This window comes from Lactuca serriola, chromosome 1, assembly GCF_051521515.1.
Source record: "Lactuca serriola cultivar US96UC23 chromosome 1, Lser_US96UC23_V15, whole genome shotgun sequence".
Lineage (NCBI taxonomy): Eukaryota > Viridiplantae > Streptophyta > Magnoliopsida > Asterales > Asteraceae > Lactuca > Lactuca serriola.
The window spans coordinates 82,087,586-82,094,338 of record NC_136408.1 but is presented as its reverse complement, the minus strand read 5'-3'; the positions used below and the strand labels follow the sequence as shown (position 1 = coordinate 82,094,338).

Here is a 6,753-nt window from a genome sequence, read left to right as displayed (position 1 = left end):
CACATCCATTGACACAAACTTAATGTTAAGTAGTGCATTCGACGACTTATATCTCGGTATGACAATTATAGAAGTCTTTATGGTGCCCATTCAATATCTCTTGTTTACAAGACTCCATATTTCGTATGTGGTTCACCAAGTTTGCTTACATGCATAACCCTTACACTTCGCACATTAAGGCGCTTAAACAAATTATTCGGTATGTACATGGCACACTCCCGTATAAGCTTCATTTATCAAAATTGTTTGCATCTAGGTTAGTTGGATATATACAGACGCAGATCGAGAAGGATGCCTAGATACACGAAGATCTACATTTGGATATTGTGTCTATGTTGGTAGCAATCTTGTTTCGTACTACTCAAAACGACAACTTGCATTACCAAGGTCACGTAAGGAAGCTAAATATTATGGGGTCGCCAACGATACCCCATTACCAAGCAGTTATGGTTTTTTGAGACAATATTGGTGTCGTTTACTTATCGAACAATCCAATTCAACACAAGCACACCAAAATATTGATATGGTATGGATATTCATTTTGTTTGGAAAAAATTGCCAAGGGTGAAGTTCATGTCCTCCGTATGCCCGATTCAATATCAAATTGGCGGTGTGTTCACCCAGGTTCTACACTTTTACTGCATATTTTATTTGACGAATTCCATAGCAATTTCAGCATATATCCGCATTGCGGGAGATACTAGACTATTAATTATATTAATATTTAGATTTAGATTACCATTAACTAGTCTATTTGACTTTGAGTTTTATCTATACTTTCCTTTTAAACGATTTTGTTTGTGTGTTTAAACTCTTTGGGGGATTAATGGGAGAAAGGAACATTTAAAACTATTTCAACCGTCCAAGCTAACAAACCTTGCGTAAACCAATTGAAACCGAAAGCAATTTGCAAAGTGATATAGACCACCCGATATCTTTCTTAAGTGTAAGTTATTTAGTTGGATTAAAAAATGATTGTTTTTTGGAGTGGTTTAAAACTTTAAGTGTCAAGGGTCACCTGCTGTGTCTAATCAACATCAAAGATTTGTATTCAAGATTAATTAAGGTTATTTATTATATATGAACACTAACAACACTCCAAAATTTATCAAATCAAACCGAAGTAAATTGATTTTCTTTTGTTTTGTTTGCACATAGAACTCTTTACGAAATTTTCAAGAGATTAGATAGATATGATATTTTAGAACAATTTGAAAGTATATAGATGGATTGATAACATATTTTATTATAACTAAGATCAAATAAACAAAAAAAATGAGAAAAAAAATGAAATATAGTAGGAAATCTGTGGTAAATTCCCAGAAGTTTTGCTCTATTCATGCAAAATCCATCCTAGATTGATTGATTTATTATTATTATTATTATTATTTTGCAATTTAGTCCAAAAAATCGGTAAACACTTACAAAAATACAATTGTTCCCGGTTAATGCCGGTTTCTGAGAATTTTATGAAAATCTAAAGGACTTTTCTGAAAATAAACAATCAGATATGACTTTTTTGTTAATAAAGTTAAAGTTTAAGGATTTAAAAAAAAAAACTTTTTATATATATTAAATTAATTTGAAGAAAACTTATATTTATTAATTAAAAAACTCAAAATAAAGATATCATCTACATTATTTTCATTAAAATAACTCATTTTTATTTACCAAAAACCACAATAATGATAATTTATCATTTTTGGTTTTTGTTTCTATGTTATTGAACAATGCTACATACGACAAATCAGCGAAATCTTCTGTATATATGATAACTAAAATTATTAAGACATTATCTATATCATATATAAATTGTATTTAATTTATGTGTTATAGAACAACATTAGTTTAATTTGGTCACTTCTTAAAAAATAAAATTCACTAAATTGTCGTTCTTTACACCTAAGTTGTTTCATTTTACACTTAAGACTTGAATAATCAATAATGAAGGTAACATGTAGTCTATAAAAACGTTCGTGTAAAGAATGACAATTTAGTGAGTTTTTATTATTTTAGATGTGACAAAATTAAGTTAAAATTATTCTATAACACATAAATTAAATACAATCTATATATGATATAAATGGTATCTTAATTATTATAGTTATCATATATAATTTAAGAAGATTTCAATAATTTGTTACATATAACATTGTTCTATAAAAAAAATCCAAAAGTGATATATTTTGGATAAATAAAATGAGTTTTTGTTGTGAAAATGATGTAGAGGGTATATTTATTTTGAGTTTTTTAATAAATCGATATAAGTTTTCTTCAAATTAATTTAGTATATATATAAAAAAGAAAAAAATTCAAAAAAATCAATTAACTTTAACTCTATTAACAAAAAAGCCATATTTGATTGTTTATTTTCAAAAAAGTCCTTAAATTTTTTAAAAATTCTCTGAAAACCAACATTAGCCGGAAACAAATGTTTTTTTGCAAGTGTTTATCGGTTTTTAGACTAAATTACAAAATAAAATCTATAATAACTTTTACATTAGTAGAGCCAAATTTCAAAGATTTTTCTAGATTTCCAAATATAATCTATCTAAAATAACCTCTCTTTTTTCAATTCATTAAAATAACCATAATTTTGCAATGACTATTACTTACGAAATTCACTATTGGTTCAGTCCCATAATTTAAGATATTTTTTAATGATTTTTCTCATATTTTCACCATTTTTTTCTTCCAAAAAATCTATTCACAATTTCACAATATCTCAAAATACCAGTTAATTTTACACTATAAAACTCTTTTTTCTGTGAAATAAAATTTTAAAATCCTCATAACAAAAAAAATCTTCAAAAATCGATCAATCTCGCACCATATGTATAACAGTCTCATAGTATATAGAAAAATAATCATACAATCAAAATAATTGTGTTTTAATATGTTTTGGTGGAGGTAATACAAAAGGTAATCTACAGAAATAGTGGATTTCACATGTAAAGTGTATGATTACTCATTTATCACAAAGTAACTATTTTACAACAAAATAAATGATATTGGTTACATTTACTTTCTCTTAAAAAAAAAAAAAAAAAAAGGAAATCTAACTTAGGATACATCCAAAATACATGACCTCAGTAAATATTTGTACATGTGTCGCGTTTTACATAGACAGCGCCAAAAATGAGGGACCATGGTTACGTGAGCTGTCATGGACAAAACGCGCTACACTACACAACACCCCACAGGCTCCACTTCACGTGGCTCTTCCAAATGCATCCTATCGGCTCCACCACAAGTTTTGATGAGTGACTATACACGTGTCATAATCGCGTCACCATCAGCATTAGTGACTAGGGAGCTTACAGTGATCCACGCACCAGCTGAACATCCCAAGATTTATCATTTATCGTGCATTTATCCCCCACGTCACGACAAAACTCTGAAATTCACCCCCTTCTCTCTTGGTTAAAATCAAGAAAAATACAAGGATGTACGGTTCTTTTGTCTTATCTCGTTTCTTATTATATAAACATGAAATGTAAAAAAAAAAATAACTTGATATTTTATTCTCCATTTTAAATTTCCCACAATTTTTTATTTGTTTTTTTCTAAGAATTTACACAGCTGAAAAATAATGGTAAATTACAAGAAGAACAACAATATTTTTTTACACAGTTGTCATATATTTTTTCCATCATGCAGTTTTTATATTTTAAGTTTTTAACAAAAATAGCTGTTAATTGAAAAATGTTAGTTGGTGGCTTAAAGCTATAGTTTTAGATTTTGTTTATAAATATTTGTTAAAAGTAATTGTTAATTTTTAGATATATAAAATAAATTAAAAAATAACATCTCAAAAACTATACATCAAACACGTGGCATTGCTTTTTATGAGGTGATTTTGGATAAATTATATAAAGTTTATTATATTTTTGTGGACAATCTTATAAGACTGGTAGGTGTGGGCAACGCTTACACCACGTTATTAGAAAAACACGTTATAACGTGTTATGGTGGTAACGGGGAATAACGCGTAGTCTCATAACACCTAATAACGGGAAAGGGGGGCGGTGTTCAAGTGTTATAACATGCAATAACACTCAATAACGCCGTTGTCCATACCCACCTCTCTAAAAAAACTTGTTGTAGAAGGTAAAATGGTTGAATTGAGATAATTCAAAGTTGCATGGTTTATTAAAAACATTTGTTACATCATAATGTGTTTTAAATATAACAACTTTTATATATTTTCTCATAAAAAGTTTGTACAAGCTCCATGAATAACTTTTTCATGATCTATTATTAGCATTCGCCTCTAAAACAATCACAAATTTGAACGTCGAAACGAATATTCATTATATATATATATATATATATATATATATATATATATATATATATTTGGAATTATTAAATATTATTTAAGAATCAGCAGTTGGTTTGTAAAAATATGTGTTAATAACTAATTAAATTAAAATGGGTTAGGAACTAAAATAACAGAGATATAAGATGCGAGACACATACAACTGGCTCACCTCATAATCATTCACAGATATATTTGAATTAGGAAATAGATTTAATTTATTTTTTTTCAAATTTCTAATTATGTCGTTGTAGCTTAATAATTGATATATGTATGTGCAAACAAAAAAACAACTTGTCTTGCAAATAATTTTGAACAAATTATTAAATGCTTCAACTGTATACAACTATACATATGTAAACTATAAACTATTAAATAATAAAGACAACAATGTTTATGTATTATATCGAGTTAAAGTCAATATAATGATCATAATGTATTTCGTTCACTATAGATATTGCACATTTTTCGCTTATTTGTCTGTATTTACATTTACATGATTAGATATAATATATCTTGTTATTTTATAAAAATCATAAAAAATATATAATCTAGTAATGTGAAATTATATATATATATATATATATATATATATATATATATATATATATATATATATATATATATATATATATATATATATATATTGATTTTCCGCGTGAAAATATATATTTAAACTGCAACGAAGTTGCATGGAATTTTAAATAAATAAAAGAAATCATTTGCAGAGAGAGAGAGAGAGAGAAAGTCTATAAATACGAACAAAAGTGATCAATTGATAGGACTTTCAAACACAGAGCTAAATCTAACCTAATTTTTGAGAGAGAAAGTTCATTTGATTTTAATGGCGACATCGAGGAGCTACTTAGGTAGAGGAAACTACCTCTGCTTCTCCGGCGAAAGAGAAGGTCCTACGGCGACGGATTTGAGGTTCGAGTTCAACGAATTCGACGTCTGGAACGTCTCGTCGTCGCCGGACTTTCATAAGTCGGTAACAGGTTCTCGAATCTCGAAGAAGTCGGTACCGGCGACGGAGAAGCGAGGAGGCGATGTTAGAGGAACAGCGTTGTCGCTGCCGGTTGATGTTCCTGATTGGTCAATGATACTGAAGGATGAACTCAGGGAAAGCCGTAGGACACTCGGCGACGATGATGATTTTGATGATGATCTGTACGGCGACGAGGACCGGATTCCGCCGCATGAGTATTTAGCGAGGGGAAGAATCGCATCGCTTTCTGTACATGAAGGAATTGGTAGGACTTTGAAAGGGAGGGATCTGAGTAGGGTTCGTAACGCGGTATGGAAGAAAATCGGATTTGAAGATTGAAAATGAAGGATCTACGGACTACGGATGTTTGATGATCCAAAATTTTGCCTACACAATCAACCAACTAGTAATTGCTCCTTCCTTTCTTCTTATGCCTACTACTATACTCTTAGATCCACCATGAATATATTCTTTTGTTATGATCTGATTTTAGATTTACCTGTGATTCTATGAGCAATTTTTTTACGTAACACGGAGTAATATGTAGCTTCAAATGCAATCTGCAAATTTTGAGACTGAAATGAGGAAATATCATTTGATGATTTTGTCGTTTTTTCATTGTATCAACACTTTTGAGTTTTGCAATTGGTAACAAAATTGAAATGTTTTGTGATTGTTGGGTTGTTATTGTTGGTGTAAACATATTGACTTTGAAATTACGTGTTCACTATTGACATAGTCCTGTTCAAACTATTGGTTGACTATTGACTAATTCAATTTTGATCATATTCTTATCCATTTTAATACAACATGATCGTAGATTTATTTGTTTATTCATGAGAAAGCAACAAACCTTGGTTTCTTTAAGGTTTTTAAAAGTCATTTTGTAATTCAAAACTAATCAGTTATAAATATGGTGGTCGTTTTATAATGTAGAGTGATCGGTTTGTTAAATGAGAACATATTACATTATTATGATAAACTTTATGTCTTTATATATAAAAAAAAAAAAAAAAAAAAAAAAAAAAAAAAAAAGGTACGTGTCATTTAATAAAATCACAATTTTAGTACAACTTTAATGTCTCCTGATTTTTTGATACAAAATAGTCCAAGTGGGTTTTAAACTTGTACGAAATGGTCCCTGTGGTTTTTAAAATTTACATAAATGGCTTTTGAGCTAACATAAAATATGGAATCCCTGATATTTGTTAGTTTCATTTGTTCTTCAGTATCCTTTAAAACGTAATCCTACAGGTACATCAACAATCATTCGATTTCTACGTAGATAGATGTATTTATAAAGTGTATCGACAAAAAAATGGAGGAAATTGTTTGTGTTTTCACAGATTTGTGTTTATAAATAGAAGAAATTGTTCCTCGTTTTCACTGAAAATTATTCAAATGGTTACGTTAGAGCCAGTAAGAGGATGCATCTCCTATTTTC

The 6,753-nt window shown here is 29.0% G+C and overlaps 1 pseudogene; it reads left to right on the top strand.

Annotated features, from left to right (window-relative positions):
* Positions 1 to 5,065: 5,065 nt before the first annotated feature.
* On the top strand, positions 5,066 to 5,911 carry LOC145093555 (protein S40-4 pseudogene; annotated as a pseudogene).
* Positions 5,912 to 6,753: the final 842 nt, after the last annotated feature.